General features: G+C 43.5%; 1 long non-coding RNA gene across 1 annotated transcript; it reads right to left on the reverse strand.

Moving 5' to 3' along the window:
- Positions 1 to 15337: 15337 nt before the first annotated feature.
- On the reverse strand, positions 15338 to 17940 carry LOC121016535 (uncharacterized). The gene is made up of 3 exons (XR_005784340.1): positions 17725 to 17940; positions 16302 to 16398; positions 15338 to 15948 (listed from the first exon to the last, which is right to left on the reverse strand). It is a non-coding gene; the product is annotated as an uncharacterized LOC121016535 (long non-coding RNA).
- Between the last annotated feature and the right edge of the window lie 282 nt (positions 17941 to 18222).

An 18222-nucleotide genomic window follows, 5' to 3' on the forward strand; every position in this document is an offset into this window, starting at 1 on the left:
ACATATTCAAAAGTGTATTGGCCAGTTCGGATATACGCTATTTCCTTCGATGCAGAAATTCTCCGGGACAGCACGTCTAGACTATCAGTTCCACAAGGGTGTTTGTACTCTTTTCATCTCTGTACACACAGGGCTCGGCACCACATCTGGCACGTGGAGTAACCCTTATATATACTCGATGAAGGGACATCATAATACTAGGTGATATTGTTAAGTACTAATTATAAGTTGGCCATCGTGTAAATGCCTTACAGAAGCCACTTAATGAAATGTAATGGCCACAATTAGCATGTAAGGTAAGCATTACTTGTGTTTCTATTTTACAGATAAGGAAATAAGCCTGGAATTAATTAATAAAACAGTAGCCTAATACACCAGCAACAACAGTGAGGTTTTATTTCGCAAAGATAAAGCCTGAAAGTGATATGACCTTCGCTTACAAAGGTCACAACGGGGAAAAAAAAAAAAAAAAACAAAACAAAGGTCACAACGGGAATGGATAATGGGAAAGAATCTATTTTATGAAAGAAATCCTCAAATATTAAACCAGGGCGGTGTGGACACTTCTCAGAACTTCACAGAACTAGTCCTGGCCGAAGCTGTGCATCGAAAAGGACGAAAGAATAAGGACGATTCAGTTAAAACTAACCATATAGTTAGGACAGTCACTCAAGCCCTTGTCAGAGGGGGGAGTTAGACACCTTTTACGTGGTGTAATATTCATTACTCATCTGGCTCAAATAAAAGACAGCTTGTCACAGCAGGTAATATACAGGAGGAATCGGCTACAGTCAAGGGATAAAAGACTAAAAACAGAGTAAAATAAAATAAGGAAAAAATGAATGACAATAAATAAATAGGTTTAAAAGCATAAACATAATTACCCTCGGAAAAATCGGGAAGTCTGGGGGTATTCCTTGTTCTCAGTATCTGCTCTGTGTTTGGGACTAGATGAATCAGAGTCTTAAGAGTATTGTGCATTTCTTTGGGTTAGCTCTAGTCTGATTATTTTCTAGGGAACTAGGTTCCCTAGAAAAATATAGCTATCATACCTATTCCACTGGGCTGTGAGGATTCAGCTTGAGAATTACAAACAAATAAGAGAGCACCTTTTTTCAGTTTTGTAAGGAAGGAAAAATCAATGGTCTGGGTGGATTGGTTCTGTGTTGACAGTGCATAGGAATAAGGTGCCACCGTCTCCTTCGATTCTAAGCCTCAGAAGAGACAAATAATTTGCACAAAGAAATACTCTTTCCAGTGGTCACAGAATGCAGCTTCAGCACCAGTCCACAACTTTGCGCTGTTCAACTTTACGCTGACAAAGACTGATCTGATTCTCATCAGACATTGCTATTCAACTGAAAATTGCTGAAAATTTCGATGACTCATCCCATAAGCTCATTAACAATCGCTACTGTTACAGAAGAACACCTTTCAATAATTCTGGTGCCCTACCCCTTCTTTAAATCCGTATTTGGTCAACTGTGCTTGTTGGCATAAAAAATTACAGGCCAATTCCTCTGACAAATGACTCTGAAAGTCTGTTATAGACCTGCCTGCTTTAATTTGCTGGTGCAGTTGGTGAAAAAAAGCCGGCAAGTCTGATTGGGAGATACTTCAGAAAGTACGCATGAAAGTATGAACATCGCATGCGTCTCATGCAATGTTCAAGGAAAATTCTAATATTAATTATCGGGGCCTTAAAAACTGAAATGGAAGCGAGATCTAACACTTCTTCAGTAAACACCGAGTAGCGTTTGAGGCATTGAACACTGTTGCTGGTTCTGCTTTTTATGTATAGCTGGCTTCCTCCTATAGAAAGGGAACCGAGACACCAGGAGTCCCTATTATGCACTGATGTATTTCGGGTGCCTGTCATGAATGTTCTCACATGAGAATCTTAACAATAGTGTAAGATAAAGGGACACCCGGGTGGCTCGGCCGGTTAAACATCTGATTGCAGCTCAGGTCATGATCTCGGTTTGTGAGTTCAAACCCCGCGTGGGGCTGTAGGCTGACAGCTCAGAGCCTGGAGCTGCTTGGGATTCTGTGTCTCCCTCTCTCTCTGTCCCTCCCCTGCTCACACTCTGTGTCTCTCAAAAATAAATAAACATTTAAAAAAACACTGTGAAATAAGCATTATTATCCTATTTTTCTGTTTGGCAGGGATAAAATACACTCAGTTATAGACAACATCCCACCCTTCCGTCTGCCTCCTCTGAAGAGCTCAGTATCTGCTCATCAATATTTCTCCTTCTTTTGCTTTCTAAGAGACATGCTAAGACCACACACTTCCTCCTGGCTTTCTAAGAGGAATATGGGGTACTAGGTCGGAAGTTCTTTTTTTTCACTTGATGATGAAAAAAACTGTATTCTGCATCAAGGTATCTGGAAAACGAAGCTGCATTTGGGGACACATTATGGAGAAGAAATGATCAAAACTCAATCACAGAATTATTTCCAGCGATTACCAGATACTCCATTACCAATGCTTAATTGAAAGTAAAATCTGATTTGCCATGCTAAAAGGCTAGGTTTCATTCTTTTTGATGACTGAGTAGTATTCCATTGTGTGTGTGTGTGTGTGTGTGTGTGTGTGTGTGTGTGTGTGTATACCACATCTTTATCCATTCATCAGTCAATGGACATGTGGGCTCTCTCTATTCTTTGGCTATTGTAGATAATGCTGCTATAAACATTGGGGTGGGTGTACCCCTTTGAATCTGGATTTTTATATCCTTTAGGTAAATACCTAATAGGCAAGTAGTTCTATTTTTAGCTTTTTGAGGAACCTCCACACTGTTCTCCATGGTGACTGCACCAGTTTGCATTCCCACCAGCAGTGCATGAGGGTTCCCCTTTCTCGCATCCTCACCAACATCGGTTGTTTCTTGTGTTGTTGATTTTAGCCATTCTGACAGGTATGAAGTGATATCTCATCGTGGTTTTGATTTGTATTTCCAAGGTGAAATAAGACAGAATTTAAACCAACAAATATAAACACCTATCTGTATATTTTTAAAACACAAATATTGGAAAAATCAAATACTGAGGAAGAGCTCTAGCCTTAAGCACATCTCACCTGAAGTCCAACCAGAAAGTCAGTGCATGACTTTTGTTTTTCCAATCTGTTGAATGAGGAAAAAAAATTACCAATGCTAGATGAATTCTGTGACCAAAAAAAAAAGAGACACTTTTTGGCTACAACTCCAAAATAACCTGGTCTTCAGAAAACATTTAGGAAAACACTTCAAGGCATTTTTAAGCGACTTCCAAGCATTCTAGCAGTCAAAGAATGGGTTAAGTATTTTTGCATTTGAAAGGAGGAGGGAAGAGAATTCTTCCAGAAAGAGAAACATCAAAAAGAAGAGATTTAAATAGGATACAGAGGAATTGAGGGAAGGCAGAAGCCATGCAGGGAAAGGTTTAGAGGGAACATCTGGGGCCCAGAGTCTACAGTGAGAGAAAGAATAGGGATTTCAGAGCAATTTAGCGATTCAGAAAATTTTTAGGGAAAAGAATGTAAAAAAAAAAAAAGGATTACAAAATTTTTTTCAGTTTATTTATTTATTTTAAGAAAGAGAGAGGGGGACTAGGGAAGGGTCAGAGAGAGAGGGAGAGAGAGAATCCCAAGCAGGCTCCGTGCTGTCAGCACAGAGCCCGACGTGGGGCTCGAACTCATGAACTGTGAGATCATAACCTGAGCCGAAACCAAGAGTCAGACACTTAACCTACTGAGCCACCCAGGTGCCCCCCACCGAGAGGGTTTTTAAGAAGTGTTGGTCCAGGTTACAAACCACGTCATCCTTTGCACTGCTTTGAGGGAGTCGTCGATTTACTATAGACAACCTATCATGTTTCTCTGTCTAGAGACCAGACTTTGGATGGGGAAGCTCGGTGGCATTTGGATTTCACTTATATGAAGAAGCCAAGAATCAGAAAGTTTAATAACATGTCCAGGGCTTAGATCTAGGGAGAAACAGAGCTGGGACGGGATACCAGAGTTAACCAAATTCAAGTCTGGTTTTTTTTTTTCCCCCACTGTACAGTTCAAATTATTGCTCCATCACTCAACCCAGAACAAAAAATTGATGGCCAGCAAGTGGAAAGTTGTCCGACTTTTACTGGATCGCTGAAGTGGGAGAAAATCAGGATCTGTCTCACTGCTTCTGGAAAGCAGAGTATGATGTGGACAGGGTTGAGAGACTCTGTAGCAAAACGTCCCACGGCCTCTGGAACCCAAACGCCTCGATTCAAACCTTGGCTCCTCTAACACTGTGACCTAGTGCAAGCCACTTAATTTCCCTGTGCCTCTGTTTCCTCATCTATAAAGTAAAAATGTTGAGTTGATCTATTTTCAAATGCTTAAAACAGTGCTTTCTGCTGTCCTACACATTCAGTCCTATTTAAATGTTAGCTATTATTTTCCTGCCTTCACTATGTCAGATCGAAGATGTATCAGTTCTTTTCTCTGTGATATGATGCAAATATCTCAAGGACGGTAGGATGCAGAATCACAAACTTGGCCTTCAAGGAAACTGTAAAATTCTCTGACCCAAACCCAAGTGGAAATTCTGCCAAAGGTAGGGAATAAGCCAAGCTTTGGGATGTCTCGGAGAAAGGACACCCGAGGCTGGCAGAGCAAGGACTCCCAGGAGGTGGCCCCCTTGGGAGGTGTGGTCAACATCCTTTGCAAGTGGGCACGAGGGCCAGAGCTGGGGCTTCCTTGGCCTTCTTTGGCCCCACGGAAGAGCAGAGAAGAGATAACTAGAAGAGGAAACACACAGACCCAGGATCTTTGCAGGAAGCAGTTCATCAGAGGGGCAAGGAGGAGAGACTGACCTCTGAGGAACCCCGAAGCTCCCCCTGGCCCTGTTTTGGGGAGAAGAAGCGTCAGCTACAAAAATCTCCTTTTACTAGTCCCTATCATATATGTGTTCCTTGTAATAATTTCACTGGTTTGTGTTTGGCTTTTTGTTCCCTTCCTTGACGAATAAAGCCCAGACACATATAGACAAAGATTAAAAAGGAGAACAAGAAGGAGAAATCAGAAAATATTAGGACGAAAGTAAGACCTCGCATATCCATGGTATGAAATCCACACACGTGAGCTAAACTTGCCTATTGTGAGGAATATTGTCTCCATGTCAGAACAGTTGATTTCTGGGGAGAAAGGGGCATCCAAAGAGACAAAGAGGGTGACCTGGGTGGTCAGCTAGTTCAGCGTTCGACTTCAGTTCGGGTCATGATCTCAGGGTCTGTCAGTTCAAGCCCCGCATAAGGCTCTTGGCTCAGAGTCGGCTTGAGATTCTCTCTCCACAACCCCTCTCTGTCTCTCTCTCTTTCAAAAATAAACATTTTAAAAAAAGAGACAAAGAAGTGCTACATATAATGGTAAAAGTACCCAACCCACCATGTAGATAGATAGTAACATCAGAGCTCACAGAGCAAGTGTGTATAAGCATGTTAAAAATTTCCCTGCGTAAGACCGGTCAAGTTCACAAAATGTGACAAAGAGAAGAACAGAATAATTTGATAAAGAGAGATTATGTGCTCACACACATTCACATACGCTCTATAAATCACATTCTTTCCAATTGCTTATAGAACCGTGACAATAATAGACCATACGTTAAGCTGTAAATGACATCAATGAATTCCAGAAGGTAGAAATAGGACAGAAAGCATGCTATGCTCGTAATAAAATAAAACTAAAACATAATAACAAAGCTAGGGGTAAAAAAGCAGATCACCCCAAAATAGAAAAAGAAATCCTCTACTTTCTGACACAGGATATCTAGAATATAAAGCTAATGAAAATATGACCGCACCTATGGGTTGTAACTATAGCTGTTGTACAGAGAGAGGAAAGAGTGCTGGGGAATTCAGATACTTGGAGGGGAGGGGAATGTTATCTCTTACCCCCACAACAAAAGAAATTCCAGATGTTCTAAAGAGTTCAATGTATGTCAATAAAATGGGGATGGCTACAAAAGAAAGGCAAATGAGGGGTGACAGAAGATCTTACAGCTGACCAACACTCTCACTGAGGACAGATAGAAAAGAGATGAAGTAGTAGAAACCGTTTGCTTGAAGGCACCTCATAACCGTCGAGCAGCCACAACCTACGAAGACAAAATCGCATAGAAAGAGGCAACACTAAGAGACGAGCCACCTAGCGGCATCCACGTTTCCCTCTCCGTTTGCTACCGAGAGGGGTCCGGGAGGCAGGCAGAAGCCGCGGGCCACCGACAGGACACCGAGGAAGCCCCAAAGCTTTTGGCTGACGCCTTAGGTTGGCTGGACAAGAATCAGAGACCTTGGGTGCCACGGGATCCTCTGAGAAGGAAAGCCTGGAGAGCTGAGCCCAGGGCTGTACTGCCTTCCTCCTCAAGACACTGGCCAATCTTCAAGACAATCTGGATGTCACCTGTGGGAAGGTTAAGAAGTGAAGGAGAAACCCTCTGAAAAACAGAGAGGTGGTTGGGCTGTGTCGATGTTTTGACAAGACACCTGGAATGTGGGATCCATCAGCGGGAAGTGACGTCAGGGACTTTGTGTTAGGATACTGGAGGCTCACAGTGTGGGAGCAGGGTCCCCAAGTCATGAGGAATGAGCCCCCCTGCCTGCCTGGTGCTTAAAATCAGGGGTTGAGATGTAGCCACGGTGTCCTGATTATTTAGGGTCTTAGTCCTAGTGGCCAGTTGTGGTGGTTAATTTTATTTATCAACTGGGTGAGGTTACGTTGCCCAGTTGTTCGGCCAAACACCAGTCTCGATGGTGCTGTGAAGGTATTTTGTGGATGTGACTAATATTTGTAATCAGTTGACTCAGTGGAGGAGATTGCCCTCGATAATGGTGATGCCGTTTATCCAGTGAGCTGAATACCCAGAGCAAAAGTCTGAGGTTTCCTGGGGAAGGAATTTCGCCTCAAGACTGAGTTTCTATCTGAGTTTCCAGCCTGCTAATCTCATCTATGGATTTCAAACTCAAAACTACAACCTCAACTCTTGTCTGAGTTTTAATCTGCCCCCCTCTGAAGATTTCAGACTTGCCAGGCCACACAAGGGCGTAAGCCAATTCCTCGAAATCTCTCTCTCTCTCCACACACACACACACACACACACACACACACACACACGGTTCTGTTTCTCTGAAGAATCCTGGCTCATAAACCCAGTCATCAATCCTAACAGGGCCCAAATACGTCTAAATTCCTTAGGGTGCACCGACAACAGGACGTCACTGTGTGAAACCCAATATTTCACCTGTCATTTGGGAGCGCGCTGGAGGTAAGTTTGCTGAATGGAAATCGAAAATGCCACAATTTCGGTACGAGGCTCTTCTCAGCTGTGGTTAGATAAACTTAGTAAATTTAAAATTGAGTTCTTTACCCAATCCATTGCTTCCAGCCATTAAAAGACCAGCTGTGGACCCCAGTGCGCAGTCGCTTCAGCAGCTGTAATACCATAATGGTTATTTTCGGACCGGATTGCTTATATTCTAGTCTCATTTATAAACCGTTTTCTAACATCTCAGTTTGTATTAAGGACGACGTTCATTTTTGTTAGTGCTGTAGCCCACAGAACATATCGCAGGGAGAGATTTGATTTATGCTGAAAAGTCTTTCATTACTACGTAAGGCCTGACCACGGAGTGTAGAAATGAAGCTTGAACTTGACAGCCGAATTCCCATGTAAATCACGAATAATATTAAAGCTGCAAATGGGTCGATGTTTCATTACTGAGTCAATATGTAAAACGTGTTTGGCAGGCATCCATGTTTTGTTTTCGGCACCCCTTCATCTGTCTTTGTCCCGACTATACAAGAATGTAATTCACCGCAAGACCCCTTTGGACCTCTGCTCCTTCTGTCATTCCTCTCCTTTCCTGTCCTTCCTCCCACTGTCCCCCCACCACCGGCCTCTCTCAGCCTCTTTCATCTTCAATATGTGAGATGCATCCTCCTTAATAGCACTTTCAAAACAATTAAAATGGAAGCCATCTGTATTTCAAACAACATACTACATTATGAGCAGAAAGACTATGTCCGAAAGACTGTTTAGGAAATGAAAGTTAGCTAAGATATGTTCGAATTAATATGCTACTTTCACAGTTAGGATGAGAGCTAGGGCTCCGGCTAGAATGTAAGCACCCACGAGAGTTATTGCTTACTATTTAATGTATATTTGAATTTACCCTGTCATTCAAATACAACCTGATCATGAACTTTAATGACTGGATAACAAATGTCTTTACATTGATCAACATTAACATATCATTCTAGAACATTCTATATGCCAGGCAATGCACATTACATTTGTAATATGACAATTATAATCCCTTTATGAATGAGGAGACAGCCCCAATATGAGGTAGGGGGAGTCGGTACCTATGGAAAGACAACAAGGCTTGAGGAAATATTGTGGTCTTTTAATTGGGTAAATATTTCCAAATTCATGCAAGAGAAAGGGAACAGCCTTGAAGGGATGATGCAAATAGGAACTATGTGAACTCATAAGAGAGGCACATAATGTTGCTCTGAGAAGACAGCAGCTCTAAGCCTGGACAGGTAGGACAGGTTCTGAGGTTGGGGGTTGTAGTTTGAGCACTGGGTGTTGGATGGAAACCAATTTGACAACAAAATTTATTAAAAAAAAAAAAAAAAAAAAAAAAAGCACCAGTAAAGCTGTAGTGGAAAACCAAGGAATAGGAAATGAAGGAGACAGGAGCCCATTCTCCCAGACGAGTCTTTCTAAAAGCCTTCCCCTCGCTGGCTGGATCTGACCCTTCAGGTGTCTGGATGTCACTGACCTTCCAATCCAAATGACCTGCCTTCCCTTTGCCCCCACCGATCTTTGTCCTTCGACACCATGTATGTGAGCCATAGCGCTCACCATAGCATGAAATTATTATTTCCATATCTTTGCTGGGCTGGAAGCTTGGGGAGGGCAGTAATCTTGTTAATCTTACTCCTCAGAGCACTACCTAGCACATCATTGTTGAGCGGATAAATGATTAATGAATGTTGGAATGATGAATCCATGAATGATGGGTTAATTGGTTGACTGAATAAATGAAAAACTGAAAGAACCGATGTGCTTCCCAGAAGAAGCAATAGACCCTAAAGGATGAGCTTGGCAGGTGGGAAGATTTGTATTCAAATTTGGGCTCCACCCCATACCCCTGTGTGTGGCCGAGGGACTTAGCATCTCTGATCCTCCACTGCTTCATTTATAAATTGGGTAACATGTCCTACCTTTGGAGCTCCTGGGTGGCTCAGCTGGTTGAGCATCCAACTCCTGATTTCGACTCGGGTCATGATCGCGTGGTTCGGGGGATCGGGCCCCCCATCAGGCTCTGCACTGACAGCATGGAGCCTGGTTGGGATCCTCTCTCTGTCCCTCTCTGCCCCTCCCCACCCTCTCATGTCCCACCCTTTTCAGTGGCTGTGAAGATAAAGAAGATATCATATGTGAAGTGAGTACCATAGCACCTGTGTTAGTTACCTAGGGCTGGGTAACAAATTACCCTGGAACATATCAGCTGGGAACAAGAGTATTTATTATCTCACCAGTTCTGTGGGTCAGGAGTCTGGGAGCAGCTAGGCTGGGTCTGTCACAATCCTGCAACCAAAGTGTCAGCTCAGCTACAGTCATCCCCAGGATTTGCTCCCTGCTCTCATAGGAGCCTCTCTGGGTGCTGTCTCCTAGTATGGCAGCTGGCTTCCCCCAGAATGAGCAATCCAAGAGGCATCTAGAAAGAAAGTTGAAAACAAGTGACAGTCTTCTCATAACACAATCTCAGAAGTGACATCTCATTGCTCTAACCATACTCTGTTTGTTGGAAGTAAGTTATTGGTTCCTGCTTACACTCAAGAAGAAGAGATGACAGAGGAGGCAGGGGTCAATGGGGCCATCTTAGAAGTCTGTCACCACAGAACCCGAGTGTGGGAAGAGTAACATAGCTAACATTTAACATGGTTTCCTATTGTGTATTTGATCTTAGTTCTCACACAGTACTGTGAGGGAGGTAGAATAGTCAGCCTCATTGAGTGGATGAGGAAACTGAGGTAAGGAGAGGTCAAGTAAGTCTAGGAAAGCCCCACAGTTAGCATGTAGCATCCTTAGTCTTCAAACAAGTTCATCTGAACCCATGGCCTTTTTTAAAAGACTTTTTAATGTATATTTATTTTTGAGAGAGACAGAGACAGAGACAGAGCAGGGGAGGAGCAGAGAGAGAGGGAGACCCAGAATCCGAAGCAGGCTTCCGGCCCCGAGCTGTCAGCACAGAGCCCGACACAGGTCTCGAACTCACGAACTGCGAGATCATGACCTGAGCTGAAGTCGGATGCTCAGCCAACTGCCCCGAACCTATGGTCTTAACCTCGGTGCTGAACTTCCTCTGACAGACGAGTTTAATAAACGCTAGGTGTTGTCATTAAACGCAAGGACAGCAAGGGGTAGACAATACTCAAAGAGCGGAATTGGAGGAAGAACTCAGGAGATGGGTAGCTTGATTCACGAAATGGAGACAGGAGCTGAAGTTTCACATCCAGGAAAAAACACAGCAGTTTCCCGTGAGTGGAGCCCAGTGAGGATGGCCATCGAGAGAGCATGCGGGAGGTTAAAAGCCACGGGTCAGGCTCAGAAAAGGAAAAGTCTTGCTAAAGTATCAGAGCCTTACAACGAGGGACAGCAGCTGAGGCAAGGACGCCTGGGCCGGAGCCATAGAGCCTTCAACATTTGCCACAATACAAAACATATGCTGTGATTTTTTTTTTTCTAACACGGAGGCTTTCAAGGGTAAAAAATTTTGGCCTGGAACTCCCAGACTAAGTTAGTGGTTTTGGCCTGAGAAAAAAAAAAAAGAGCATTTACTGAAATGACATGCACCCTTTCATCTATCTCCCTATATTTTAAAATATTGGTTTAAACATGATCCACGACTCGAGGGCCGAGCTTGCATCACATCCCTGGAAATGAAGTAATGACTCTCCATGTGACATCTGGCAAACTGTCCCGGCACTCCAGGCCTTGGGAATACTTGTTATGCTTCCAGCAAAAACAAGTTGTTAAAGGATGAAGGAGCAGTCTCTCTCTTCTAAACTAAACATGTGGTCAGAACATGTGGTCAGAGGACAGGAAACAGCAGAGAAAGGTAATTTGATTTGGACTCATGCTTGCTTGTTACGTCCAAATAGAGAGTCACAAAGGAAGCCACAGCTGGGGTTCAGATAATCAGCCGATAGTACTGACAGAGCCATAACAGTGTGTCGTTGAATTCTCCAAGGAAAGAAAGAGAGAGAGAGAAAGACAGAGAGAGAGAGAGAAAGAGAGGAGTTCTTGATCACTCTCTAACTCTGGGCCAGAATATGGAGTGCCGAAGTACGAATAACACGTAATAAGCTCTTTTGTTCACAATGTGTGACTCACTTTAAGAAATGCAGTGTGAGGTTTTTAAACTGGAGAATGACCTATTTGGATCATGACTTTGTCGCATTCATAAGTGTTGTTTAATTTAGGAAAGGATTCTGTTAAGCCATCAGAGTTTTTATTCCTCAGAAGTTTGCTAAGAATCATGGCATTGTAAGGTTCAGGAGGCCAGAGTAGATCTGGGAAGGGCTGACTGGGGACAGGACCAGGGAAAGAGCTCACCTTGCCTCTAGGAAATAAAGTTTGACTTGATCACACTACTGATCGGTCAGAAATAAGGTTGGGACAAGGACCAGGCTGGCTGCAAAATGGAATTTGCTTATAATGGTTGTGGTTGGAAGAGAGTAGGACAAGCATATCCTCTTTCAGGAGTCCTTATGTTATATTTACCGCAGTTCCCTCATCCTAGAGAAATCTGAATGAAGCTCTTTCTACCTGAAGAGAATCTGAGGCAAAGTTCTTGTAAGGGGGTAGGATCTCTGAGGTGTTGAAAACCATGGAATTCTATTATTTTCTTTGAGTATTAGGACATCACAAGTTCACACTTCACCAGCTCAGTCCGCATACAACATCCAAATACACACTCCTCGAGGGGAGAGTCCAGTCTACGCCATATTTGCACTTCCTGCTCTGCCCAAGGTGCTGGGTGAGCTGCCGTGAACGTTGGATGGGAACCCCTAGCATATCAACCGCAAGGGCTTAGATCCACAGCCTGATACCTCCCCGCTCCACTTCTCACCACCCGAGTATATCATCCCCAAAAACAGCAGTCAAAAGCACGCAAGGAAGGCTTCTTTGGAGTCCTAACTGATTCATGGAAGCATATATCCATTAATTAACTGATGGACTTGCTTATGGAGCACCTTGATGTTGGGCACTGTCCTAGGTTCTAAGGATCAAAAGATAAACAAGACACAATACCTTTCCCAAAATGGCTTGTTTTTTTGGTACACTAGAAGCATGATTCAATTTAGAAAACTTCTGTTTATAATGTGCTTACCGGAAACACATGTGTTGACTACAGCTGTGTACATCTAGAGTCAAAGGAGCAAACCGACAAGAAAGCATTCAAAGTGTATCACGTATCCATATAGGATGGATTTGCCATCTTGGCAAATGAAGTATAACACACATACGTGAACAGCCATGGCACAGCCAAAACTACAAATACGGACACTGCTTAACAAAGTCTCTGACACTGAAGACTGGGGCTCTGGATCTATTTTCTGACTTGCCGTTGAGCAAGTCGTCTGTAAAATGGACGAATAAAAATTGCCCCACATTATTGTAGTCTCCACACTTAGCCTATAGTAAAATGAGAAATCCTTCTTTTTGTTGCGGTTGTGGGTTGTTTTGTTGTTGTTATTGTTGTTGTTGTTGTTGTTGTTTTGAGAGAGAGAGAGAAGGAGAATGAGCAGGAGAGGGCCTGAGAGGGGTGGGGGGACAGAGGACCCGAAGTGGGCTCTGTGCTGACAGCAGAGAGCCCGATGTGGGGCTCGAACCCACAAACTGCAAGATCACGACCTGAGCCAAAGTCGACGTTTAACCAAGTGAACCACCCAGGTGCCCCCAATACTTCTCAAATAGATTAACTGAGTAAATACGGATCTCATCTGTGTTATTAAATGTGTTCTCATTCTCTCAGAATACAAAGAGCCCTAAGAGATCATCCTTCGTAAGGATGCATGTGAAATCACTCATGTACTCAACAAATAGGTGGCGAGACCGTGCCCTGTCCTGGGCACTACAGAGCCAGTGGTGAACAGATTGACTCCCTCTGGAGTGAGGCCAGTTATAAGTTTATTCCAGGAATCTAGGTAAGATTTTTTTAAAAAGATTTTATTTTCAAGTAATCGCCACACCTAACATGGGGCTCGAACTCACAACCCAGAACTCGAAATCACACTACTCCACCGACTGAGCCAACCAGGTGCCCCTCTAGGTAATATTTTTAAGAGACTTCAAATAATATATGGTCGAGCCTTGGGCCTGTTTCATCATCTTACCTCACAAGTGGGGAATGATCCTATTTTCATCTATAATAATCTTACTTCTCCCTTCCTTCCAATCCTCTTGGTATCTTCTACATTATTTTTTGGTCAAGCCATCGGCATTAGAGTAATTCTTTTCAGGAATGATATTTCAATATATTTTACAAACAGTACAGCTTTAGCAACAAGCTGATATGGGCCACAGGACTAAAGCCCAGTCCTGGACGTAATCTCTTGAGACCTGGACTGTGAGGAGAGGCTGGGAAGGGTCATGGGTGGGGGCTGCAAATAGCAGAGTGATGGAAGGGGTTGAGGCTCAGGACAGTGTCTATGCACCAAAGCTGTCAGCTGGGATTTCAACAAGGCCACAGATGCTAAATAAAGCGCTTGCATACCCAGTGTCTGGCTACCACAGAGCTCCAAGCAATATTAAGCTTTAGGAACGTTTCCTCTGCTTCCACAATACTCTGCGAAATTAAACCGGTTATCTGTATAACCCATATTTCAAAGTGGCCATGTGTAGACTTGTACATAAGCTCTTGATTTTTGTTAAAATGGCAACTTCTGGTTTGCGTCATACCTAAAACTGGGTAGAAATTAAAGACCTTTGCTGTTTCCCATTCTCCATTGGAAAGAGTGGTTTCAGCCTCTGACGTCTGCTTTCATAGTGGTTACACCCAAGGACCTAGTCATGAGGATTGCCCAAAATGGCAAGAAGCTGCCATTTCAGTCACTGTTGTATCTTGTTTACACAGACTGTTATTTGTTTAATAGAATAGCCTGGATTGCTTCTGGTTGTTTGGGGTTAGAACAGAGACTTAAGGAGAGCAAATCAGCTTGTTTATCTTTAGTTCAAAACAAGAGAAGAGGCTAACCTTACTATAAAGCACTGGGGGATCCTGGATTGCCTCAAGGGTTCAGGTGAAGGACGCTGCGGAAGGTGGCTGTTCCTGAGACTGAGTGAAAAGACAGGGTCAAAGGCAGGAAGGCCTCTTGGTGAGGATATATAGCCCAGTGGGCGTGCCTGCTCTTTCGATAGTTTGAGGAAAAGTCCCCTGAGCACTCAACTGAGAAAGACCAGGAGGACAAGAAATCATTCCAAAGAAAAATAATGTAGAAAACAATCCTGTTTCATTTGGACCTCTGGTTTTTGCTCTGGATTAAGGGCCAATTATATTATTAATTCATTAAACACAATGAAAAAGGATTCTTTTAATTTTTAATTGTAAAAATTTTTAATTAAGTTTATTTATTTATTTATTTAGAGAGAGAGAGTGTGTGAGAGCTAGAGCAAGAGAAGGGAGGGGGAGGGGCAGAGAGAGAGGGAGAGAGTAAGGATCCCAAGCAGGCTCTGCTCCAACAGCACATACCCCAACGTGGGGCTCAGACTCATGAACCGTGAGATCATGACCTGAGCCGAAATCACAAGTCAGATGCTTAACCGACTGAGCCACCCCGGTGGCTTAGAATGTAACAGACCATCTTAGAATGTAACAGACCATCAGTGGCCTCAGCACTGTCTCCCCACTTTCTAGCATCATACCTATCACGAAGGAAGCACCCAGAGGAAAAAAGAATTCTTGAATGAATTATGACAAATTCATAAATACAGCCTAAAAATAGAGAGTCTAAATGTCGACTTCCTACACTATGACATTCCCATGGAGTGGCTTCAATTTCCTGGGCAGTTTCACAACAAAAGTTAATTGGCTTTGTCAAGTGTGCTCTCTCACCCCATGGCCACTTTCACAACACACCATTTATTAGCAGATGAGAGTTATATAGTGATAAGTAAGCAAAACACCCAGATTCATTCATTTCTCTTCCGGCAAGCATGCATCATGTCAAACGCGGTGTTGGGGGCCCAGCGTACAACTGAACAAGAAAGAATCGGCTCGTGGCCTGGAAGAGCATACCTTCTGTTGCTCAGATTGTGGAAAGGGCCAGACTGCAAGGCGGAGTGATTCTCTCTAGCTTACTATTGTCTCTGATTACTACGTGCCGTGGATAGTCACTACCTCCGGCTGAAAACTACAGAGGTTAAGGTCTCCTGCGTGCACGTGGCAGTTAGCACATCTGAAACCTCTAGGAAGCCCGTCTTCTCTTCCTCCTAGAACCAGCGTCACTTCCTTATATCGGGGAGGCGCTTTTATAGACATCTTCCATTTTTGGCCCATAGCAAAAGAGTTGAGAACTCATCATTTGCTCCGGTTTTTCACAGAACAACAGTGAAAAGACCTGAAGCTCCGGCAACCGGCCTATTTTCAGTAGAGTGCATGCTAGAACTTATTTTTTCCAAAACCAGACATAAATCCGTGTCGTCTGTACAACATGCATAGGCCCAGTTTTCTCTGGAAAACAATAGCTAATGTGAAGGTCAGCTCATCGGTGTGGTTCAGGGCCAGGAACATGGCCAAGTAGCTGCCCGCGCAGGGCTGGCAATGATCTGTGGTGTGTCTGGACCCACTGTGCTGTCTGCCGTTGTAACCACTGTAGCGCCTCGCCCTTGTCCATGGGGCTGCCTGTGTAACAAGCAAACAAAAGTCATTATTGACAGGGTTGTTCACAAAATTATTGAACCAAGAGAGGACATCCAAGATCAAGAAGCTGGGGCATTGAGACCAAAAAGGGAAACTAAGATGGGGTGAGGGAAAGGCCGAAAGTGGACAATCCAATATCAGGGCCAAGAACCAATCCTCTGCATAAAGGGATACAGAGATGCCCGATGCTCAGGTGCAGAGCCAGAAGGATGAACATCTGAGAACGGGCTTGGAAACACCCAGCACGGGTTCAGATTCTTACACCCTGACACAAAATGGCAGATTTTGGCAGTATGTAGAAAGCGTGGAAACAGGTAGAAAACCCCTTCACTTACTTGCGTGGATAACATGACTTGCTATGGGAAGAATTCTGCATTCAGTTCAGTTTCCCAATTGATGAACCTCCGAGCTCCTGTCTTCTCTCCTTCCTCCCTAGGGCACTCTAGACACCCTGTAATCATTAAGAGAAGGCTCTTCGTCAGCTTGTGTCCCTTTTTGTCAGTTCCCGACTGTAATTTGAAATACAGGCATACCTCAGAAATACTGCAGGGTTGGTTCCAGACCACTTCAGCAAGGCGAGTATCTCAATAAAGCGAGTCACATGAATCTTTTGGCTTCCCAGTGCACATAAAAGTTATGGTTACACTATATTGTAGTCTATTAAGTGTACAATATCAGTATGTCTAAAAAACAATCTATGTATCTTAATTTAAAAATACTTTATTAGGGCACCTGCGTGGCTCTTGATTTTGTGGGTTCGAGCCCCACGTCCGGCTCCACACTGATAGTGCAGAGCCTGCTTGGGATTCTCTTTCTCTCTCCCTCTCTCTGTGCTCCTCCCCTTTTCATGCTCTCCGTCTCTCAAAATAAATAAATAAATAAACCTTAAAAATAAACAAATAAATAAAATAAAAATATTGATGCAGAGACATGAAATGAGCAAATGCTGTTGCAAATATGGAACCAATAGGCTTGCTTCCCACAGGTTTGCCACAAACCTCCAATTTGTAAAAAAAAAAAAAAAAAAAAAGGTAATATCTGCAAAGAACAATTAAGTGAAACACAATAAAATAAGGTATGCCTATAGTGGTAAAAGGGACATAACAATCAATAATTGTGACTGTCAGGGCACCTGGATGGCTCAGTAGGTTAAGCATCCGACTTCTGCTCAGGTCATGGTCTCGAAGTTCGTGAGTTCAAGTCCCGCGTCAGGCTCTGTGCTCCTGCTTCAGACTCTGTGTCTCCCTCTCTCTCTGCCCCTCCCTCAGTCACACTCTCTCTCTGTCCCAAAAATGAATAAACTTTTAAAAAATTTAAAAAATAATCGTGACTATCAATGGGATGGGGATCAATAGTGCGCTCAAGGGGCGCCTGGGTGGCTCAGTCGGTTAAGCGTCCGACTTCAGCCAGGTCACGATCTCGCGGTCCGTGAGTTCGAGCCCCGCGTCAGGCTCTGGGCTGATGGCTCAGAGCCTGGAGCCTGTTTCTGATTCTGTGTCTCCCTTTCTCTCTGCCCCTCCCCCGTTCATGCTCTGTCTCTCTCTGTCCCAAAAATAAATAAACATTGAAAAAAAAAAATAGTGCGCTCAATCATCCAGATGCTTAAACAAACCTAGACTTTACTTTCCCCGCCAAGAAAACATTGAGAATTGCACAAGCATTTGAGCACATTGAGTTGCAATTCTTGTTCAGTCATGTGACTATACAAGTTACTGAGTCTATGTCCTATCCTTGGGTATTTGGCTGTTTCCAACTTACTGTGATTGTAGAAGAATGCTGATATAAATGCTCATGAATTCTTGGAAGCATCTTTCGGGGCTCCCTGATAAGAGAAGTGGATTTCTGCCACACTGTTTTCTATCACCCCATTGAGATGCAAAGTTTCAGATCGCTCCTTTTGATAAATGATCACCAACTCCTGCTTCCATAAAATCACATCCCAGCCAGAGTTCATGGCCCCATCAGGCCTCTGTTTGTCTGAGAAGAGAGAAGAGATTCACAGCAGACACTCCTTTAGATTTATATTTTCGCATAAGTCTTTTTGTGGCCAAAGATGCTGCCTATCCACTCACAACAGCAAGTTCATAGTGAGACACAGTGAGAAAAAAAGCTTGTATAAAACTTCGTGCCTAGGACCTAGCGAGGTGTGAACGTTGCCACTTCAGCTTCAGTGATTGTGCACCTGATATGAACACCATGGCTAAATGTCACGACTTTGTGATCTTTTGAAGCATTTGGAACCCACATTTTTAAAAT

This window comes from Herpailurus yagouaroundi, unplaced genomic scaffold (genome assembly GCF_014898765.1).
Source record: "Herpailurus yagouaroundi ecotype Mexico unplaced genomic scaffold, PumYag 211, whole genome shotgun sequence".
In the NCBI taxonomy this organism is placed as follows: domain Eukaryota; kingdom Metazoa; phylum Chordata; class Mammalia; order Carnivora; family Felidae; genus Herpailurus; species Herpailurus yagouaroundi.